The sequence below is a fragment of the Apis florea genome, unplaced genomic scaffold (genome assembly GCF_048593485.1).
Source record: "Apis florea isolate Af1SG1 unplaced genomic scaffold, ASM4859348v1 contig_3794_pilon, whole genome shotgun sequence".
NCBI lineage: Eukaryota > Metazoa > Arthropoda > Insecta > Hymenoptera > Apidae > Apis > Apis florea.
Window position 1 is genome coordinate 165,798 of NW_028256857.1, and position 25,276 is coordinate 191,073.

The window sequence follows — 25,276 nt, forward strand, 5'->3', positions numbered from 1 at the left end:
ATGCATTACATTTGAAACCACCATTGTCCATTTTCAAAGCAGATTACACCCTCCCCATCCCATCACGTCCTACACCGTGAGACAAAATTATATAAAACTATTTTCATAACATGAGATTTGTCTCGAGGCGATTGTGCGAGGAAACATTCTAAGTCTAAGTGGATGTTTGAGTAATTGCTCGAATGGATAGGGTAGATATCAAGTGATTTCAATGACGCGAAGCAAAATTGTTCAAGTGAGTGTAGTGAGATTAAAAATAACTATACCGATGCTAAGAAATATGTAATAAAATTTCATTTATACGAATCTGATGGAGAATAAGTTTATATAATCGAATAGGCTGATATGATAAAAGTTCGTCTATCATCCCCACTATCTTTAACTTTTAATAAAATAACTTCAAATAATCGGAATTATCTTTCAGATAATTGTATTGTTCATTTTTCAAATTATGTAAAATCTTTGTTTTCATTTATAGAGAATTTTTATACAATCAGATTGATATTAATTCAAGTAACAGGAACTTAATTAGAATTTACTTATTTATTTATTTAGATATATATTTTAGATATTGATAAAAATTTCATTCTGATCAATATTATTGTAAATTATTTTTTTTTCAATAGATCAGAATCTAGAGAAATCATGTGATGAATAATGATTCAAAATTCAAAATTGCTACAAAATTTTATTGCACTTATGTAATCCATTTCTATATAAGTGTATGATGTCACGACAAACCTCGCAATAATTAAATGTTCTTACGACTACATCTTACCATCGGTTGGTAATACGATTTTATTTGAATATAGTGCGAATGAATTAATATGGCAAGCATTTTGAAAATAATTTTCAAATCTGTGTCTTTATAAAATCATTTTTATCAATGTACAATCGAAAAAATAAAATGCCAATAATGAAGTTTTTTGAAAAAAAACTATGAAATAGAAGTGAAATCGATATGATGGATAGATTAATATGACATACAATTAGTTCAAGACAGCTCTCATTCTTACAATTAATCCTTCCTAAAAGGATTAGAGATACTCATATGACATTTTACATTTTGTCTATTTGAACTATACTGCTAAGCATTGGTTTGTTGCATGTTCTGAGCATAATAGTATTCAACAACTGATAGTAACACTACATGTTGACAATACTAAGCATAATGCTAATCAATGAGCCAGGAATACTATAACCATATGATACAAAATTTATTCTCATTGTAAGAATGAAATTTATCTTAAATTAGCAATATAAAATATTGCATTCCCTACAACAATAAGTTCTGCCTCATATCTATACTAATATGATCAAATTAAACCAATATATAAGGATCACTCTATATAAGACAAAAATGTTATCAGTCGCCAAGATTAAGACACTTAGATATTATTCATCAATTGTTTATAAATAAGCCTCAAGTAGAATTTAAAGACAGTTCATATATATATGAATCCTATATGTATCTGCATCGCGTCACTCATCACCACTTTCTAACGCTATTACACGTTATTTCGATGACACGTTTGAAATGATTTCGAACCGTGAATATCACTCTTAGACACCAAGTCTTCCCCCGCTGTCTTGGATGGCTCGTTTCCTTCGTGGCTTCTTTGTGCCGCGAGACCACGAGGCTCACCAGCGCCTCGAGGAAACGAGCGGCATTGAAGCGTACCACCGCGAATTTGTTCTCGGGCTAACGAATCTCGGTCGCGAGACGCGTAAGCAAGACATAAGAGCAGCAGCTATGCAAGTTCGAGCGATCGCTCGGATTCTAATTTCGCTGAGTAGCTGGAAGCGCGCTTGTTAAGACGTCAGCCTGCCGTTCTACCACGCCAACACGAAATCCTTGCCGCAGAACTCGCGGAAACTCTCGGAGAATTTTGGTCTGCCGCGTCTCCGAGTGGCACGGTGAAAGGATCACCTCTGCTTACGAGTTCCCTCTGAAATGTTAATTGCATTCGCCTAATTCCTTTGACGATGCTCCCTCTTTAACGATTTGTTTAATCCTTTTCGTCATTTCTGCGTGGATCTAAATTTGAACTCGATTCGGAAGTGTGATACTGCGAGGAGAGAGAGAGAGAGAGAGAGAGAGAGAGAGAGAGAGAGAGAGAGAGAGAGAGAGAGAGATGGAATGAAAAGGATGGGAGAATTTGTGTCGATTTTGATTAATAAGATAAATGTTTATTTAAACGTGGAATTTCATTTAGGAAGAGATCTATATATCGACGTTATCGTTTTTTAAATAAAGACGATAAGGACGATAAGGAAATTTTTAAAATAAATGCATTTGGTCTAACTTGAGATATTAGAAAAAAGTTGAATTATGAATCAACGAATTCGATATGGATTAAGCCTAAACAAAAGTTATGTTCAAATCATAAAATAACTTTTTTTACTCAAAATAAAAATTAATTTCATTTGTAACACATTTTGGAATAGTTTAACAAAAGATAACTTGAAAGATAATTGTATTCAAAAATACTTTGCATATAAAATTTATATATTTTATATATAAAACTTTATAAATAAAAATATTCATAATATATTATTATATATTTATGAAATATTTTCGAAAAAGTTTTCAGAAACTAAACAAATATTAATGTTGCTATACAAAAATGTTGGTTTATTTATTAAATGCAAATTATATGCAAACTTATAATTTAATATAGTTCATAATATATATATTACCAAACTTTGCCAATATACCAAAACTTTGCACATTAACCTTATATATTAATTTCATTCAATTTATTTAATTTAGATTCAAATATTCGAATATTAGCAGGGCTCTTATTACATGTCCAAAATATTCAAAATATATGAATCTTGTATTTGGATTTAAAATATTACTTGAATTCAAAATTCGTATTTGAATAACCGGACAATTAACTACTTAAATATCGAAATATAATAAATAAATTATAGTTTATATACTTGATATTATAATAAGTATCCAATACTTGAATCTCAGAAATTGATATTAAATTAATATCAAATTAACAAAGTATTATTTGTACAAAATTGAACAATAATAATACTTAAGAAAATTTGTGCAACGTTTCCTACAAGAACAAAAAGCCATCACAAATAATGTATCGATAATATTCTTAATCCGTCATTTGAAACATAGAGCGCCGATACAACGCGAAGAATCCGCGACGAGATTAACTTTCGACGAAAGCCGGAAAGCTGGCGATGATTCAGGCACTTGGAAAAGAATAACGAGAGGCCTGAATCTCCCAAGGAGAAGTTCCAGCTGAGAAATCCCCTCGTCACCCTAATATTTCAACCGTCGAGTTCAAGCGTTGCGTGCTTTAGAGGGATGATTCTGGATATTTCGTGGAAGAACGCTGCTGATCCTCAAATGTGCCTGGCTCGGTGTTTCAAAGCAGCGTTCGAACCTAACGATATAACGGTTTACACGGAGATAGTGCGCATGCCGGCGAAACATTTCGCTTCGTAACTTGAACGGTTACTAGCTATCGGCCAACTACCGTGTTCCCTTCAATTAACCGGCATCGCAGGAGTTCCGACTTTGTTAACTATCCATGTGGCAGTCAATCTTAACAGGTCTTTCTGGAATGTGGGCAAAAGTCGGATAGAGATAAATTGAAAGCCCTTCTATGAACTGCTGCAAATGATATGCGAGATATCATATGGTTAACGATTTGAAATTAGAGAAACGTGAATAATGTACACATTTAATGCAGACAAATATTTGCAGAAATTGAATTTAGGAATCCAAGAGCAACTGGAATTGCAATTAATTTGTAATATTTTGATAGCAAATTTACCAAATTGAGTGGTTCTATGCTATTTGTTTTAATAATTATTAAAAATGAACAGATGCTTTTGGTAAAATTGATATAATATTTATTTAGAATAGAGATGTAATTATAAATGTATCATTACTTGTATAATAATATTTTTATATATGGAAATGCATTAAAATTAATAATGTCATTATTTCATTAATACCTTATAGTCACATTTATTTAAAATTTGTATGAAGATTATAAAAATCAAGTCATTAGAAACCAATTATATACATACTTATATATAATTATATGTATATATTATATATACACACATATATATATATACTTTACTATTGTAAAGTATTGCATACAATTAATATTTTACCTTGTAAATTAGTCATCGCTCGAAATATAGTTTACAACAAATTTAATAAAAATAAATATGAATAACATAACAATTTCTATTTATCCCAAGATAGAATTTTATGTAGATATAAACTCTGCTTTGTAAGTTGGTCAATTCTTGCTTTTATTTATAGTCAAAATGTAAAATACTAACATATTTTAACCTAACCTATAATATCGATAATTTTCATATGAACTTAACTTTATGAAATCAAGTTTTTTAATCTAAATTAAATATATAGTTACTTAATATTTAATACATTTATTTAGATTAGGTTAGATTCATAATACATTTAATATATTTATGTTATATTAAATTTATCGTATACTTATTAAGTTCAGATTTATAATGTACTTACTTATAACAAACAAACAAAGAAGCCACACAGAATCTATCGAACAACTTAAAGAAAACTCGGATCAAATACAGTTCGACATTCTCTACGAGTTTATCATTCCTGCAAGTTCATCCGTGAGATCGTCGTAAACAAAGCAAGAGTGCCATCAAGTCTATTTTTATCGCACATAACTATTCCTTGAGCACTCGAGTCAAAAATTTTACGTTTCGACCCATCAACTGTCTTCCACAATGCAGTATTCGTTGAAACGTTTGCTCCTTAACGCGTTGAACGATAATGCAACAACAAAGTTACGACGCATAAGACCGTGGAATTTACGCGAAGATACACACGTGAAATTTTCGATGCGAAACGGCAATAGGGTAATCCGGTTAAAATACAACGGCAACGCACGAATCCCGTCGCGTCAAAATTCGATGCGACGTACGCGCGGCAGGCGTCGCATGAAGTTTGCCCAGGAAAAATATGCAACTCGGAATACGTTCGAGTTCGATGTTACGCGTGAAGGGGCTTACACTCGCGACAGACGTGTACACACTGCTTGCATAACGTCGCCGATGAAAGCGCGGCCGCATACCAACCAGCCTGGGCGACACCTGTTCCCAAATCGATGAACTCCAGGGAAACGTCGTGGAAATTCGCCAAGTCGCGAATAAATTGGCAAACGGATTTTAAGTTTTCCAATCTACTTCTACGTTCGCATGTAACGAGACGAAAGTGTTCGTATGTGTTGTCTTATAATTTGGAATTTGAATTAATTAATTAATTCAAAAATTTTGATTTTCTACGAGTGTTTGTGGAATATATGATATACGCGTACGCGGAGTATAATAGGTTATACGCGTGGCAACACGTTTTTCGAGGGAATGAAATTAATCTTCAAAGTGCGGTGTTTTTTTCGTATTTGGAATACAATTTTGTTTCGGAATATTTTTTGCAATAGAGTGATAAAGCAAGTGAAATCTGTATATAAATCTGAATATTTTGCAATTTAAAATTTCATTCTCATGTTATTATAAAGTAATATTTTTAAAAAAATTGGAAAAAAACACTGAAACTGTGATCAATATTGAACAATTTAATTAAACTTTTTTCGATAACAGTTTAAACGATAATTAAATAATGAAGAGTAAAGAAATTTAAAAAAAAAAAAAGAATATAAACCGCAAAATATTAAAGTTATCCGAATAATTATGTGGAAAAAAGTACACTTCACCGATTTTTATGTAAGTAATTTATAATATATTTTTAAGAACAATATTTTGAATATCTCTCTCTCTCTCTCTCTCTCTCTATATATATATATATATATATATATATATATATATATATATATATAATTGACATAATTGTCTTAATTTTAAAGATATATATATATCTATAGAATAATACTGAGTCAATTGTCGCATTTTCTGTTCTCTTAACTCTTAACTGTGACAAACAGATGTCCATTAATTCTTAGAATTTTTGATAAGCTTTTCTTGAAGCGAAATCATGAAAAAAGATGCCAATAATTCTCTAAATATCTTATGACATCAAAAATATTAATTTTACGTTATCTTTTGCACGTGAAATCTGAAACAATTGAAGGAAATGTTTTAATATTATAATATTATAATACAATTCTGATTTTTCACCAACACAAAATATAAACAATAGAGAGTTGAAAAGTCCATTTGTCGTTCCAACAACCATCGTCTCTCTATTACAATATGCTGTTTTGGAACTTATGTTTTTTTAAAGAATCATATTTACATACTTTCAGAATCGTTTTTCATCCACTAAAATCTTTTCCTCGTTTTTACTAAAGTTAACTGCTCCAAGATCCTTTTTCCCTCTTAACCCATTCGAAACGAATAATCACCTAGCTGTACCGTGGACAAATCCTCTTTCATCCCCAATTACTCGTCCCCTGTAACCGAGACTGAAGCGTGGACGCAAATGTCGTCGTAACTCGACCGAGTGCTCTCGAGGCACGAATGTCGGCCGTAATCCCTTGCTCTCGGACCCGTTACGATCAGGCCGCGGAATTGTTTTTTCTTCGGTTTACATCGTAGTTTATAGAGCAATAAAACGGGAGACCGACTCGTGCCGTCTGTTTCCATGAAAAAGTGGAAAGGAAAGAAAGAATGAGAAAGGAAAGAGGAGTTCCATTGGTTTCATAGGTGCAAATAGACGATATCCCACCGCTGCTTTATGGCATTTCTCTCGAGGAACGTATCTTATTCTTGTCAGGGATGAGAGCGATTTTTAAAGTTTTTCAAGCGATTCTTTATTCGTATTTCTTACGAACATGAGAATTTTATTCTTGAACAAATGATTAATTTAATACGAGAATCAACAATTATTCGGACGGAAATGCGAGTGGAATTAATTTTATATAAACAAATTCTTTGCATTTCATAGATTATTTTTAATTCTATTTTCTAAAGTTGGTAAATAGGATAGTGATATTTTATGATTATGTAGATAGTTTGAATAGTTTTAATATATAAAAATTGTTTAACATGATTATCTCTAAGAAAGTTATGCAGTTAAATTACTTTCTAATTTTTTTAAAATTATTTTTAACTATTTTATTTAAAACTATTTTTTTTAAATTTTAACTGAAAAGAATATAAATTTATAAATGAATATGAATATAAACAACTATACAGTAAGATATCAAATGAAAAAAAAAATATATAAAAAATATATAAATTGTATATTTAATTCAATGCTATCAATGATGTTGTGATTACTAAATGAATAATTTTTATAGAACTTATAATGAAATTTGAGGAATTCAATTTTTCATTATCAGAATTCAAGATTTTTTTTTATAATTTTCAACATTTCAAAATTCAATAATATTTAGAAATAGAAGAATTCAATTAAAATGAAACAAAAGAAAGGCAAAATTCTTGTTCACTATTCATCCTTACTAGTAATAAAATTTCTTTTGATATTACAATTTTAACCTTAAAATCTAAACTTGAATAAAATAGATTATTTAATAATTTTTAAAATCAAGAAGGACTCGTGGAATATTTAAAAAAAAACTGTTTCAAATAAAAAATCATGTATTCAAATGAATCAACTCGCAATTATTTTAAATATCAACGTTTAATCAAATAGATGATATATTATTTTAATGATGATTTTTCAAAATGCTTCATTTCAATAGATTATTCAGGTCCAAGCTTGATTGACAGTTACACGACAGTCCAATTTCACCGAGATAGCCTTCGACCGAGTTCTAACTCATTTATAGGACCATTGTCTGGCGAAACAATCGCGGCTGCCCTTTCTTTGTTTCTGTTACACCGAGCACGATGAAAGTTTTAGAGTGGTAATACCAGTTTTGTCCCGATCGCGAGAAAAATGAATTTCTCGGGAAGGATGGCAGCCAGAACACGTGTGTCCCTACAGCAGATATGGATTAAATGTTCTTTACCACGGATCCATCCGGCTTTAGATAACTTTCGAAACGAAAGCCAAATCCTCGAGCACGCTTAAGGGTTAAACTGTAATGTTGGAAATTGCATTGGAATGATTTTCGATCGATCGAATAACGGTATTTGCGATTCGAGATGCTGTTTCGAGGAAAATTATACTTTAAAAGGATCGAAAATTGTTGAGGCCTCCTTGAAAATAATATCTGGAATTAAGCGTTCGATATCTGTCGTGCATTTTTGAATGCATTGCGCTACGATGAAATGAGATTCTTTTTTGCTACTTGCATCTTCTATTAGTAAAAAAAAAGTTGTTAAAATCTAAACTTAATCAATAAATTTTTGAGGATGTTGCGGATAATTTAAAAATTATTATTTTCATCGGTTTTATTAAATTTTTCATGATTTTTATTAATTAATTTTCAGAAAATTATCTCGCTCTATGTAAAAATAATTGATAACACTATAAATTGTTTCATTATTTTAATGTAATCTAATTTAAATCTAAAGTGTTAAAAAACACGATATTTAGAACTTTTCGAATAATTAATTAGAATGATGATCTTATATCAAGGTCAAGGTCATTGAATCCTTTAAAATTTATAATTATCTAATACAAGTATCTATATATAAGGTGAAAAAATTTGGACTAGATTTGGAACAGATTAAACAAAATAATTATTGCAGAGAAATTCTTAATTTACATATTTATATTATATAAACATCGTTTTTATTATTTCTTTTAAAATACCAATAAATTTATAATTATAGAAAAATATTACAATTAATATATTCGACAATATATTCAATATTCAATATATATATTCAAAAGTTCATTTTATAAAAACTCTTTTTTGCGTTGAAATTATAAAAGGTTAAAAGCAAATTTTCTTTTTATTATTAGAAAATCATATTTTTTTTTTTTTTTTATATTTAATCAATGAAAGTAGATTAGAAAAACATATTACATACAGTTGTTCCGTATTTTTCTTGCGAAGAAATTTTAATGCTTATTCTAAAATACGGAGAAATAAGGAAGAACATTATAACAAACAACTGGATTATTCTCTTGGGTAGAGCGTATGCAAAATGCCTTACCGTAACATGCAAAGCACGCGTACGCGTCCATAAGTAACGAGCATAAAATTTATCAGGGCTCTATTCTTTCATGCAATAAGCATCTCTCCGTAGCAATTAACTCCTTGTTTTCCGTGGAACAAATTCTTCCATAACCACAGAGCGATGTTAGTTAACGACTTTACTTCACATTTCTTTTTCAACAATATCGTGCCAGACACCTGAATCTTTCTCAACGAGTATTCTTATAAAATTCGTGTTTTTAACGAACAATTTAAATGAAGATTTTGAAAATACAAATTGTTGAATATTCATCCATTGTTGTGTAATCCGCTTAAATTACGAGTGACAGAATATATTACTGAATATATATAGAAGACTTTTATGAATAATCACAAAAAGAGAAAAGATAATTTTAGCTTCCATTCAGGATGATCAAAAAAATCAAAAACCTTTCAGATTCTAAATTTCATTCGTTTTTATATCTTTGTACGATTTTTCACAGAATGAAAATATGCGATTTCAATAAACTTAGATTCCATCTTCATTTTAAATCTGATGATATTTTTAATTACTAATTTTTCTAATTTTATTTCAATTAATCTTTTCTAACAAATTCCGTTTTCTTCTATCTTTTAATTTCGAATAGATTTCTGCCTTTCGATAAAACTATGTAATCAATTTAAAGAAAAAAGCTATTAATAGTTTATTTTAACATTGTACTGTCTAAATTCCATGATCAGTCCAAAAAGGTAACTGGATTATTCCTTCTATTCGTATGTTTCACTTTGGAATTGTTTCCAATCACATTCATCAAAGTTGATGATTTCTTTCTTAAACATTGGAAATTGTAGATTTGAGATTTGTATTTTATATTTAAAAAACTATTTGCAAGAGAATCAATAAAAAAGAGATATTTGATGTGTGTGACGCATTGAAACATTGTCAATTCTTATAAAAAATTAACAAAAGTAAAAAAAACATGGCTGTGAATAGAAAGTATGATAAGAAATTGGGATTTTTCAATGAAGACATGAAAATCAACGATTTTTTATATTAATATTTGAATATATAATTTACATGAAAATACTATAATTACCAATCTCTATCCTATAAATTGAAAAATATAGATTTGCAATGTTTATTTCATTATTAACTAAAGATTAGAGCAATCACTTGCGAGAAAGGACGAGGCATGAGACATCTGGCGGTGACAGATTAAACACGTTCAAATCATCGAATTATTTTTCAAAAAAACGAACCAAATTCGTTATTTTTCCTTCATTTTTTAACTGAAACGAATCCAACGAAAACAACGTATGTCTCAAAAATAATCGTCTCGAGGATTAAGTCGAATAGCGTAATAGCCAACGAATGTTGTGGATACGAATGAAGGAAGGATCTCGTGCTATTAATCGTCGATTCGTCGGGCTTGTCTGCAACTTTTTCAATTAAACAGGCCCGTCGAAAGGGTTTCGTCGAGGGCTGTTGGACATCATTTCAGCGCAAGACCGAAGGCGAGGGTGAAGGAGCGTTACCTTCTCTCAGGTTAATAAGCGGCGTCGGATAATCGAGTAATTTCGAGCCACTAAGGGGAATTGCATCGGCGGATCGAACGAAATTTTCATTTCACCGAACGGAGAAAAATCTGGTTTGAAAAAGCCGGAGGGGGATGAGCCAGGATGGAGCCGACGAAAATACTTCTCCGTAGATCGCTATACCCATGAATGTTTTAGGTTGGATTTCATTCTAAACTGACATCGGAGCCGCGCCAAATCTCCTCTAGGCTAACGTGATATTGTTTTCCTCGTAACGCTTTGTGATTTTTCTTTATTTCTCTTTTTGGATTGGATTGATTCTGCTTCTAATTCAATTGAATTAATTATGAAAGTGGCGGGAAAAGATAGATGGAAAGATGATTGGATTCTTCGATTCTTTTATTCATTTGTGTTTCGTAATTTGTAATGGATCACGATTATTTAAGGTTAGGAAATAGTTGTTATCATATTGTATTAATTAAACATTGTATAATAGGTGAGATAGTGATTCGATTAATCAAAGTAAAAGTTAAATTTAATAAAATTTGTTATTTTTAATCGATATAAATAGATGAATTAGAATATATTGATCTTTAAAATGGTTTAAAAAAAAATTCATACATTTTATATAACAGTATTTTTTTAATTCTTCTTGAAAAAAAGAAACGAAATATTTGTCAAAATATATAAATTTTAATGACAAGTTTAAACGCAATCCATGATGAAAATACTTTTAAATAAGTTCGAAGTTATAGTTAAAGGTACATTGAATTAACTTTGATAGATGGATGGAATTTATATAATAAACCTGAGAATATTACGAAAAGAATTGAAGTTTCATCGATCTCTCCGAAGATTGGCTCTTGGCGATGATATTACTTCTTCAATAAAAGAAAAAAATGGCTGTCACGAGAGTTAGCTATTTCCAGCTGTGTCGAGAACTATGTATCGGGATAACATGAGAGGATTAAATAATAGACTTTAATATATTCGAAGGGGAAAAATATTGATATATTCGAAAACTGGAGAACTGGAACTTTTCAAATGAACGTGCTTTTCCATTCTGTACGTTCATTCTACCTCCATTTATTTATGTAAATAATAAACAATATGTCAACAATAATCAACGTTACTTTTACATTTATTTCAATTTCAATTATTTCAATTACCATTCATTTGCTGCTACAATAAAATAATTAATGATTTGTTGCTTTTGAATTAATAACGTGGAAAAGAATGTTTAGTTTTAGTCGATATGATTAAAAATGTGTTTATATGAGAATTTTGAAAAAATGCATGTAAAGCGATTGAAAAAAATGAATTAAAAAGAATATGTAAATAAAATGATAGATAAAGGAAATCAGTCTTTAATAAATTGTTATCAAAAAGTCACGATTCTTCAGTACAGTAAAATCTATGTTATCAGAATTAGGTATCGACAGATATTCATGATACATGAATTTTAATATAATAGAATAATTAATTTATCGATACCAATTCTCAGAAAATGTCAATTAAAACCTACCTGTCAAGTTGCATAGATGAAACAAGATGGAAATAATGTATAATAAAATAGATTTCCATCTCCATCATATCGTATCATACTTCCCCTTTTACTTTATCTAACATGTATCTAAATTACTTATAATTACTTATAATATATGTAAATTACTTATAGTGTAATTATAATTCAATTTTTATATTTTTATAATTGAGTCTTTTACGAATATACTGTCTGCTTTGTGACTCGCTTAAACATCTCGAAAAATATAAATACGAAATATTCCAGACAAAAGTTGTTTGGTAAAAAAAGACGTAAAATAATTTTACAGTATTGATAGTTATATTAAATAAAACTATATAATTTTTATTTCACTAATCGGCGCAATTCGTTATTTGTTACAAAAAAAGTAGGAAAAGTTTAAAATTGAAAAATCTTATCTATTTCTCATAAGTTTTTTCAACTTCAATTAGAAATTAAAAACATAGTACATCTTTCTAAAAAATAACAAGCTACGAAACCGATACTAATGTACCAAAAATTGTACAACTCCATTTGAAGAATTAAAATCAACTCACAGAAAAACTATCTAAACTAACGTATCTTTTTATATCAAACAACTTTTGTCCATTTATATTTCGGCGAGTCGCGAACAAATCTAAAACGCATTTTGCACAAGAAAGAACATTCGACGATCGTTCGTGGACGATCCAATCGTTCAAAAATTCCCGCGCGATCAGTTTCAATCCGCGAGAAAAATTCTCTCGCTCCATCCAACTAGTACACCCGATACGGAGAGGTTGGAAAACTGGCACAAAGCCGAATTACGAGCACTCGGGTGCACCAGAAGTTTTATATGATTATTTAACCGAGCACGCGGCAACCAACGGCCGCTTCGTTCCATTTAAATACATGATTGCGAGAGATTTTTCCCACTCCCCTTCTTCGAGCCCGCCCACCACGCTGTGGGTACGTACGCGGCCCCACTACAGCCCGCTTCAAGTTTTCCATCCGGCTGCACCCGGCTGATCTCGTTTCGCCCACGGTTTTAAGAAGAGTCTCCCGCGCTCGAGACTAATTACGGAAATAATGGGCATCAAAAATGAACGCTTCTAGTGCGGCTCGAGCGCACCTTTCTACGACGCTTCTCCCCTTCCAGCCCCGCGAGATCTTACGGTATTTTTATATATATTTTTTTCTCTCTCTCTCTCTCTCTCGACGCGCTCTCAGCTGGATGGGTGCTTGGGCTTGTTTTTCTTTTTTCTCTTCTGTTTTCGGCGACTTTTCGGCGAGCGAAAAAATAGAAGGAGCTTCCGTCGAGCTTCCACCTTCTTCAGGGATGACTGGCGTGGCTTGGACACGCGTCTCTTCGGTGGGGAACACAGGTATTTTAACGGTTGTTGATCTTTGGAGATTAGATTTAGAAGGATATACCGTTAGTTTGATCGGTTAATACGAAGTTGCTGGCTTTGGATTCTGGTTCAGTGATCTGGACAATTAACTTTTTCCCCCTTTAAGGGATGGGAGGAGGGAATGTTTGACTTGTATCGGGTTTGGTGTTTGAATCACCTTAATTGGCTTTTAACTTCTTCGTCTCCAGTTAATTTTCCTTTGTACGGAGTGATACAGTTGTTAATGCAAATTTATCAATTTGTAGGAGTTTTAAATTTGTAAAAGTTCTGGTAAGAAAGAAGACATATCCTTTTCCTTCCTATTACAAATAGACTCTCAACTCGTTTGAAAATTTATATCTGAGATATCATAGCGATGATTAGCGATGCTCGACTTAATTTAAATTAACGATAAATAACGTAACTTAATCTAATTTTTAATTTAATTTATTTAGATAAAGATTGATTTGTTAAAAAGAAAATATACATTTAGATGGTGGAAAGAAAATTGAATGCATTTGGCAGATTGAGGGTGTATTGTATATATATATATATATAAATAAATGTCACGTTTATAAAAAAAATACACAACAGTAGATTAAAAACGAATTAATCGGGATACAATTAGATTCAGAATTATATTTTAATTGCTAAGACTATGATTAGAGTGGTATGTCGTTGAATGCTATGCCTCAAGTACCACAATAGTCCAGATTGGATGGAGAACTTCTCCATCCTATCCTGAACTTAATTCAAACTATTAACAATTATTATTATGTTAATAATTAACAAACTCTAATTTGAATTATACATAATTTAACCTTCGATACCTTCATAGAGATCTTAGAAATCTAAATCTATACCAAATTTAAAATTAAACTCCAATTCAAATCAGCAAATAATCAAATTCGACAATTTGAATTATTCCCTTACTCTAATTTAAACCTAATTCGAATTTTGTTACTAATTATCATTGTATTAAAAATTACAAATTTTGTTATTCGACTTAACGTTTCAAATCGAAGCAAATTGTGACATTGTTTAATAATAGAAATACGAGCATAAACTAAACATACCTCGAACCAATTCGATTAACACATGAATATCCAATATATTTTTCAAAACAAAGTTTTAAATATCGTTCCTTTCAGATTTATAGTTTGCATGTAGAATCGTCAACTATTTCATCCTATTTTTCGAATACTCTATAAACATAAAACAGTATTTGTAACTTGCTAATGAAAATTACGATAAATATGTGTCAAATTGTGATATTCAAGTCTTAATTTAAATTAATAATGAAATAGATCCACCCGATAACAATTCAAGAGACAATGAGCTATGTACGTACATATGTATACATATATAAATATATTCTCTCGAGCCATAGATTAGCTTTCGTTGTTATTAGGTTTCACGATAACCGGGAAACTCGGAATTCGTTCAGTTGCGTGATAACTTGCCGAGTGAATTAGGCTCGTAGGGTAATTAATCGGGGCGCTTAATTTTCCCGGTACTCGATAGACGCAATTAAAGTCAATCGCGAGGCTTACCGACAAAATCCTCTCGTGAAATTGGATTTTTTCGAGGCCAATGAATTTCGTCGGCCGTTCCAAATCTAATAACCAGGTAGCTACTAGAAAATTTTGTTGGTCCTGAGCCACGTCAGCGAGTTCTTGCTGGTTTGTTCCACGAGAAAAAGCGCGATATTTCTTTCAACGGCCACGGTTTCTTCGAGTACCGATATTTCGATGGTTAATTCTTAAAGATTTTGGAAGATTTGTTCAAGGTTTAATTAGAAAATTGAAAATTAATTACAATTTTACGTGATATAATGTTATTTGCCATATAAGACATATAAGACACATTTCACTGCTTAATTGGACTTATAATATATTTTCCAAGTATTTTTAGGTTTTATAATTTTTTTTCTCTACAAACAATTAGTATGTAATTTTTCATAAAATGTATAGAATATTTATGAATGCAAAGGACTAATATATCTCAAAATCGAAGAATATAAAATTATACGGTAATAATTATCCTTTTCTGAAATTTTTGAAAATATAATTATCAAAAAATTAATGTCGATAATATATCATAGCTAAATTTTTTTAGTCAACTGTACTTGATACAACTTAAAGCTGATACGATACTAAAAATGAAAAAAATAAAAAATACAAGTAGCTGTATTTTTTTTTTTTTAAAAAAAGTATCAAAAAATTGGATTATTAATGAGCCTTAATGTGAAAAGTTATTTAATTTAATTTAATATATATTAAAATTAAAATGAAATGCACCGAATATTTATTTAATACTTTTTCTGATCAAGTGTAGCAAAACCGAAAATAAAAAATGCTTTTAAAAAAATATCAATTTATTTGATAGTTTGTGTTTCTTACGAAATATTTTGCATACATGACTTTATCATTATGATTTTCAGCCATAATTGTAAGTTTGTTAACTCTTGTGAGGCCAGTTGTTGATTCAACTTGTTGAAAATGAAGTTAAGTTTGCAACAGATCTGGAATAATTTTCGCAGCATGCACATTAAACTTATGATAGATCTGTACATGGTCTCCTTACTTAACTTTGCATAGTTTAGGACGGCTTGTATCTCGTGTATGTTACGTCTAACGCAGATGTGGATTACAATTTTATTTGAATTAACTCTATGCCACGTATCAATATTTTTTAAGAAAATTGTTGTTCGTTTTCATTTTTAATTTACTAAAATCATTTAGTTAGAGCTAAAACTTTCTAAATTTTTATATATTTACCTAATCAGAGTAATACATATCGCATTATAATTTTACTTTTATAATTTATATATCAATATAAATTAGTTTTATATATATTAAAGTTTCTAAAATGAATTTACGTTCCAATTATCAATTATCTAGGACCAAAATTGGACAATAATTTGAGCCAATAATATCGAATATAAATGCGTAAAATTGTAATTTAAATATACCTGGAAATAAAAAATCGCAAAATTACCTTGACTCTATTATAATAAAATGAAAATATAAAAATATATTATTATCAAATAAAAGCATTTAAATCTTGTTATCAATCGATTGACTTTTTCCTTACATTTCTCTCCAAGACTGATTTTTACTCTTTAAATAAAGGGCATCAAATGATGATGGCAATCATATTCTACTTGTTTATCGATCTATTCTATTCCTCATATATATATGGGGAATAGAATTGACTCGTTCCCCTTATTTAACAATGACTGTCTTATTCTAATCCGGCTATGGCATTAATTGACCTATTCCACTGGTTTTTACTCTTTAAATAAAGGGCATCAAATGATGATGGCAATCATATTCTACTTGTTTATCGATCTATTCTATTCCTCATATATATATATATGGGGAATAGAATTGACTCGTTCCCCTTATCTAACAATGACTGTGTTATTCTAATCCGGCTATGGTATTAATTGACCTATTCCACTTGTTTGATCACACTAAGCTTGCTCTTCTATCATAATTGTCTGACTGCCTATTGTCCTTACCTGACCAAAACTGAATTTTTCTCCTTGTTTGACAATAATTACCCTATTCTATTTCTCTAATAATAGCCCTTTGTCCGACGATAATTGTCTTATTATATCTATCTGATCCATTTCGTTCTATTTGTTCGTTAATAAGACGCCTACGCTACGCTTATCCCACTACTCATCCAGAATTAACTTTCTTGCTCTAATATTTAATCGAGATGTTATACAATTTTTATCGTATTTAACGAAAATATGGAAAATTCAAAATATTTTCTTTTTATTCTCTCTCTCTCTCTCTCTCTATCGAAACATGAATATTTCCACTTTATCTCGACTAAGTGTTACAATTCGCATCGAGCATATATCGAAGATATCGATATATTCATATATTCCAGAAATGTTAAAATTCCCTCCCCAATAAAAGCACTTGCACATTTCGCGCGCATGATATTCCATCAGTTTCGCATAATTATCCAAGGGAAATGTCGGGGAACGATCATTCGAGGGGCAATAATTTCGAACGATCGAAATGAAACGGTACGACACGCGCTCGTGAAAGTAACTCGTGTAATTCACGCCGCAGGTTAATATATTCAACGACACGAAACGGGTAGGATTCCAGATCGAGGGGAATTTTCGCGCGATATTCGTTTAATGAATTTAATTCAACGCGATCAAGCGTGCGTAGATTTAGATGCGGATCCTTAGTCGAAAATAAGTTTTGGCTTGCTATTTATCGATCGTTCCACGCGAGAGATCCAACCAGGAATTCGAGGCGTGGATTCTCTTTCGAAAAGATTGGAGAACCGTGCATAGTGTGAAAGGTGGCGTGCGCTCACGGACCGTGCATCTTCGCGCTAATTAAATCCAGGGAGAATACCTTCAACTTTTTTCCCTTCTCTCTTTCTTTTTTCCCTCCTTTCTCCTCTCTTCCCGAGAAATCGCGGGGAAAATGGTGTTCTTGATTAAGGTTTTGTGAAACGGTGGTATTTAGTGGCGTTTCGCGTGTTGAAATTAATCGTTTCGAAGGAAACCGTGTAATATTTTTCGTTTCGCATTTTGTTAAATGCCATTCCTTAATTAGGAGAGGAAAAATGGAGAAATTTCACGAGCGATGGTTGAATATGTCGTAAGAATTGGAATATGAATACTCGTAATATAATGATCGATTATATAATAAATATTGGATAAATAGAGAAAGATTGGAGATTGAAGCTTTGTAATTATCTAGAGAGACATTAATTCGTTTCTGTGAATCGTTTATTTGAAATTTATATATATATGTATTTTATACGTATAAATGAATATTGGATAATTGCGAAAGATTCGAGACTGAAGTTGTTCATCGAAGTTTATTTGCATTTATTATGGAAAAAGACGAGAAAAGGGAGGATGTCTAGATTTAGATAAAATTTTTTATATTCGTTCTTATTTATGAAATAAATCGAATTCTATTTATATTTATCGTTGAAGGCATAAAATTTCATTATTGTCATTTCTTGGTTTCTTTGAATAAAATAATACAATGATTTAATTTGAATCATTATACCTGTTATATATTTAATAATAAAGTAATAATGATTGTTTATTTTACTTATTGAATAAGCAAATGTAATTAAATCATACTTACTTGTTTTTTTTTAATCATAAATAAACTTGTTAATATAAAGTTTATTAAGAGAAACCAAAAATCAAATTTTGTATTATTGTTTTACAATTGATCTCATTCAGATTTATCCATCAAACTTTGTATCAAGTGCTATTGGTAGTAATGAATCTTTAACATTTATATATCATGTGTCCATTTTGCAATTATAAAAAATTTATGTCTCATAAGATGAGGAATACAATATTATTTTTCAAATTGTCTAAAATATTCAAATTATGCAATAATAACCTTTATACCGTAGGTTTATTTTGTATAATTATAAAATATTTACTGTACATCAGTGATAACGAATCATAATGTATGCAGTATCATTATCTAAATTGCCTCTTAAAATATTCAAATTATGCAGAACACATGCTCCGTAGTGGAAAATTCTGTTTCAAAAAAACGCAGCAAGCATCGAAGAAGTATTTGCAATAAGTATTTACATAATATTTACATCCTTCCTTCTGAAAGTATTAAAGTATTTCGAAACTCCAGAAAACGAATAAAAAAAAAAAAAAGAAAAAAAAGGAATTCGAAAAATGAGAATCGAGCAATTTTTCAGTAGCGCGATATAACGTGGGCGTGGAAAAAAATAGAGAGAGCATTATGAAAAACCGAGAAGTATCGACGAAGCTCGAAAATCGAATGTAATCTGCGCTGTTGCAAACGATTTTTATAATAAATGTGCGTTTTCATCGGGAGTAAAAAATATGGGGGGATAGACGCGACGCGAATATAAAAGTACGACAGCTTTTTGCTTCCCGTATTTTCATATTTTTCCGAATATTCAATCCGAATAACGTATGCACGAATGTATCGCGTATTTCATCCCGCGAAATCAGTTTCATTTATTATTGTACCGCGCGAAGATAATAATTAACGGGTGTCCACCCAGCTGTGCGGATTTGAATATCGAATGTATACGATTTTTTTATTATTATTATTTTTTTTTTTTCTTTGCGCAGACGTGAGATTATACGTGTCCCAAGTCAATTTTGAAATTTGTGAAATTTATGATACGAGTGAGAACATTTGAGATTTTTAGAATGGAGAATAGAATGTATTCATCGTTCAAACGATTAATTTTAAAACGAATAAAAGGAAAATTTTGTTTGACGTTTATCATTAGCTATGTTATATTATATATTGATTTTGTGTTTGTGGGTAAAATGAGATGGAAATGAAGATGGTTGATATATTTTTCAAATTGTTTTGAAAATTGAAGATCATGTTTATATGGTGGAATAATTGATGCAGCATATTATTAAGAATTAATATCAATCTAAGTAATACTTTAATTTAAATGTTGTAAAACTCCATTAATAATTCCATAAAACAATTTGATCTTCATAGTGTCTTCCATAGTAAAAGAAGAATGAATAAAATTACATGACTTTCAAAAATCAATTTTTCGTATCTGAATCTTTTTATTAAAATAATTAAAAATTTCGCTTTTGGATAATTTACTCTGTAAAATAAGATAAATAAACTTAACCACTCTCATTGGAGAATCAGATCAGTTATAAATTACTAATTTTAATTTGCAAGTAAATCGTAAATACATGTTATTCATACATGTAATTTAATTATTATGAGTTCTTCTTCTTGAATTTACTTTAAAATAACGTTAAAACTAACCTAGGCACCACTATCCGTCGTCTTGCTATTAAAACAATACTCTGATAAATCTCGTGATAAGTGAAAATATCTTCACTTTTATTACTCTTCCAAACATATTTATCTCTTTAAATCTTCTCTAAAAATCTCTTGAATTTATTATGTAATTTATCGTAATTTATCGTTAAATTTAATCAAATATATTTTTAACAAATATCCTTTCATTTGCAATAATTTAATAAATACTTTTCTACATAACACGAGTTAAGCGTACAAATCACACAGAGAATAAATCTCGCTCAGAGCGAAATCGAATTAATTCCCTTTCGAAATGTTTACACAACTCTCCCGCTCTCTCCCTAATCCTTCACATTTTAATCATCGAAATAATCATCAAGTTAACAATTCACGCTTAATTAATCGCTCGATTAAAACAGCTTTGAATACCAAACTTCCATCGACGCGAAACCTATTGTATACACACCCTTACCTCTCTTAAATTCCTCCGGAGAATCGGGCTTTTCCATTAGAAACCCCGCGATCATCTCGTTATTCCCGACCTGAAACCTTTGAATTCTGCAAATGTTGCTCGAAAACGTTTGCCAATACCGACTCGTAGCGATGCGGCTCGCCGAGATAACTTCTCGAATCAATTAGCGACGAAAAAGCTAAGGGGAGGGTCGAGCAGAGAAATCGAGACGAGCTCTCATCTTTGAACGAAGACGCATCGATCGTGAAACATCGGCCAAGCCAGGTCGATAATGAAGGGGGATAGGTTTAGGAAGGGTAAGAAAACAGGGTTTGAAACTTTCTCCACGATCGAACGACTGTTTAATATCCTAATTGGATCCGAGTCTGTGCCTCGACTCGAGGTGGATATATTTTCGAGGGAAAGAGAGAATTAAGGGAATATTTGATGGAAGGAAGGCGAGGAGGTAAAAAGGAATGGAAAGACGGGTCGACGAAACGAGGCGAATAATCCCATCGAATCATGGCATGGCCAAGTTCGAGCAATGGATCGGTTTGCATATTAAACAAGTGGAATTGTCGCCGGTGAGGAGAGCAAATGAGGCACGTTTTCTACATTAACTAAACACCGGCCGGGATCGCGAGGTGACGTCGAATAAGACAAGGATCGGTGGAAAGCTGGGTCTTCTTTAATTCAATTGCTTCCCCTCGAGTTCTCTCATTTCGCTTTTGCTCTCTGGGTCCTGGCAATCACCGAGTTTTCCAGGAAACTTCGCGATACTTTCCTCCTTTTCCCTGTATTTGTTCCCGTTCGACAATGCTCCCTGGAAGGCTCCATCAACTGAGCGAGGGCTGAAATTAATCGTCCACCAACTTTCCTAATGCCTCGAGATAATAATGCGATTCCAGAAGATGAAAATATCGTGTGTTTCGTAAACTGACGCCCTCTTTTTTACGTTTGTTGTCGTTCTGCACGAGAAGCAAGCGTATTGGAAATTTAACAAATCTATTACTATTCCAGTTCTTTTCTGTTTATAAGTACATTCTATGCGTGATTTTTAACACGAGATTATTCTAATCTCGTCTGACAATGAGATCGATCCTTGCGTAGCCAAGATTGACGAAGATCTTATTCTGTTTATTCTGATCATGATCAGATTATTGACCTTGCCTGGCTAAAGCTAGCTTATTCTTCTCTTCCTTGACAATATTTCCTTGTTCTATTATTGTCCAAGGATAACGAGTCTATTCCACATGTCTGACAAATTAGTAGCGAATTTCATTTATCCAAGAGTGGTTCGTTTTCCTCGTCGGACTAGTCTGACGTGACAGTCGATACATTTATCTGATTGTTCTTTCTTTCACTAGCTACATCTGGTATTATTTTGATCATAACTATGTCTATGCTATTTATAATAATTTTTCCTTCGTCAACTTCACTAATTTTCCACGAAATTTCGCCGTCATCTAGGATTAAGAAGCGGCAATAAAAACAAGGAACGGGAATTAACAGCTCGAAGAGAAATATTAGAGAGCGGTGAAAACAAATATTGAGCGTTCGTTAAACGCGTCAGCTTACTCCGGCTCTATTAATTAGATTCGAAGGAGTGGGCCCGCACGGGAAAATCAAGGAATCAGCAATTTAATTCAATTTCTTCGACGAACGCGCGTCGCTCTTTCGTCGCCTCGAACTTCCGCCGTGCAATCTCGAAAGTTTCGGCCGAGTTTGCCTCCGACGTATTTGTCCCCCGCTGGCAATGAAAGCCGATCTGGAAAATTTCATCAAGGGGAGGACAGCCAAGACACTTTCGGCCACACCACCTTCGCGAGATTCGTTTCCAAGAGAATGATGAAAAGTTCGAATCTGAAGCGCACGCTGAACATTAGTGTTTCTTGTGTTCTCTGAAATTAGTTCATGAATGCTTGTAATATTATTTTATACAATTTATACAGATAAATTTTATGGAATTTTTTATTCTGGATTTAGAGATCAACATTGCGATTTAGAGATTTTCAGGTTTCTACAATTTAGAATGGAGTTATATTCAATCGAATCGTCGAAATGAATTAAGAAAAGGAAAGAAATAAGAAAAAAGTTGTCTTCGATTAGATTCCAATTATTGTAGATCTTAGTTATTTTCAAATATTTCAAATACTGATACATTATAATTTGAGTTTGAAATTTAAACTGCTTTTAATAAGTGCAATCTCTGCTAATTATAAAAACCATATGCAATGCTTCATTTGGATTTAGTAATTCAAATATTTGCTTTCAAACGAACAAATGACAAAATGAATGAAAAAAAAAAGATAGGAAATCACAAGTAAGAGCGAGTAATACATATTTATGATACTATTATTATTAATTTAACTTTATCATATTTCTTTTTCATTAGCAAAATAAAATGTATTTATACTTTTATCAAAGAAAAATCAATATTATAGAAATTTTTTCTATTTTTCTCTTATTTAATTCTTTAATTAAAATTTCGACGAAAACGAATCACAATTCTATCCTTTCCTTTGAGTGGAATAAACTGCCAGTTATAGAGTTATGATTTGCCATTTGGAAATAGTGAATTTCCGAATAATATAAAGTCTACAAAATAAATATTAAAGATTAATACAATTTTAAAATTTTAAAATTTAAAAATTGAATGCAAATTTTAGAATTTTAGAATATCAAAATTTCCGAATTTTGGAATTTCAGAAGTGTGAAATTTCAGAATTTCAGAATTTTGGTATTTCAGAATTTTTGTATTTTAGAATTTTAGAATTTTAGAATTTCAGAATTTCGAAATTTTGGAATTTCAGAAACTTGGAATTTTAAAATTTTGGAATTTCAGAAGTTTGGAATTTCAGAATTTTAGAATTTTATTATGATTGGCTAAATTTGGATTCCAAATCAATCATCTCGTTTATAGTTCATATCAGATAAAATTAATACTTAATTATAATCATTTTCTCTTCTTGTCTTGAATCAATAATGCTCTATATGATACAAATTACAAATTGCACACTACTGCATTACAGACTATACAAAAATGCACATGATAGATCTAGTCCATGCATAAACTGCGATGGTACGTTAATTCGATAGAAGAAGAATTACGACCAGCAATTACGAAGACAGTATGTACACCCATAACGCTATAAAGTCGAGCTTATGAATAGAGATATGGGCCAGGATGATTTATTCGTGGATTATGCTCGAATTGTTAACCTTTACGACTTCGTTTTTAGTCGGCTTAACGTAATTTCTAACGTAATTTCTATTCCAGTATAGTATTTTTATAAACTTGGTATGTCTCAGGCCTGACTAATTAAACTTCTCGCTACATTGAAACGTTTAGTTTCATAACACAATTAAATTAACACAATGTTCACGCGCGATGGAGTATAATATAACGAATGTATGGTGTATATGATTTATACTTTTTATTTTATTTCGTATCTCTATATCCTGGATTTATAATGATATTAGCCATAAATATATACAGTTTGTCACAAAAGTATTCAAACATTTGAGTTTTGTTCACTACGCATCATAATCGAAATATCACTGAAAAATTTTTAAATGTATAAATTTTTCAAATGAAAATGAATAATTTTACACGCCCAAATACGTCAAAAATAAAAATTTTTTTACACAAGTCTTCCATTTGAATGAATCAAATTTTAAAAATTTATAAATAAAAATAAATATATAGAATTACGAGTCAAATTGATCTATAGAAAATAAAAGAAGCTACAAATTATTTAAACGTGCAAAATAATATTCATATTCAATAATATTAGAAGGCAATGAAAGTTAAAATTCATTTTTTGATACAAAAAATGTATGTGATAATACACTGCTTCCTTCGCGGCATGGAAATTCGACATCGATAATAGGAATGTCGATGTCAATATTAAGTGCATTTTCATTTTCCATTAGACAGAATTAATCGATCAATCAGCGAAACAATTTCTAATATTCTACATTGACAAGCATACTATTCAGCCTTCGAAATATTAACTCTTTCAACCTTTTCCATCAATTTCCGTTAATTGAATTTCCATTAATTTTCATTTCACCTTCTTTTAGGAGTAAGAAAATGTAATATACACCGGAAACATATACGTAGACCAAAATTTTATCAATTAATAATTGTAATAATATGCAATTAAACAGATTATATAAAAGTATATAACGCACGTATTTCCCTCACAAAGGAAATATTCCATCGAGATATACGCCAGAGTCAAAAGGGTTAAAGTTTTCCAGAGATTGTGCTCGCTTTCCGGCCTATTATGGAGCGGAATATTTACACAAGGCGCTTTAATCTGTCCTGCTTTCCAGAAACACAATATCCGTTTCGCATCCAATTAAATTAAACAATGATGCGACTAATTAATTGTTTCGTTTCGGCCGACATAATAAATATCACCGAGGAATAAACATCAATTTTTATCGTTTCGAGTGAAAATCGGAATTAATAGATCTTTTGATACCACGTTTATGCCACAACTGACAAATCGCAAAAGGCATGTTAATAATTAATTTATTTT

The 25,276-nt window shown here is 31.0% G+C and overlaps 2 long non-coding RNA genes across 2 annotated transcripts in view; one reads left to right on the forward strand and one right to left on the reverse strand.

Annotated features, from left to right (window-relative positions):
- Positions 1-2,614: 2,614 nt before the first annotated feature.
- Positions 2,615-5,030, reverse strand: LOC147656329 (uncharacterized). Its single transcript, XR_015294609.1, has 2 exons — positions 4,535-5,030; positions 2,615-3,588 (listed from the first exon to the last, which is right to left on the reverse strand). It is a non-coding gene; the product is annotated as an uncharacterized LOC147656329 (long non-coding RNA).
- A 133-nt stretch (positions 5,031-5,163) lies between these two features.
- The window catches only part of LOC147656330 (uncharacterized), a 160,255-nt gene continuing 140,142 nt past the window's right edge, over positions 5,164-25,276 (forward strand). The window contains exon 1 of the long non-coding RNA XR_015294610.1: positions 5,164-5,760. This is a non-coding gene — a long non-coding RNA (uncharacterized LOC147656330). The remainder of the gene's footprint in view (positions 5,761-25,276) is intronic.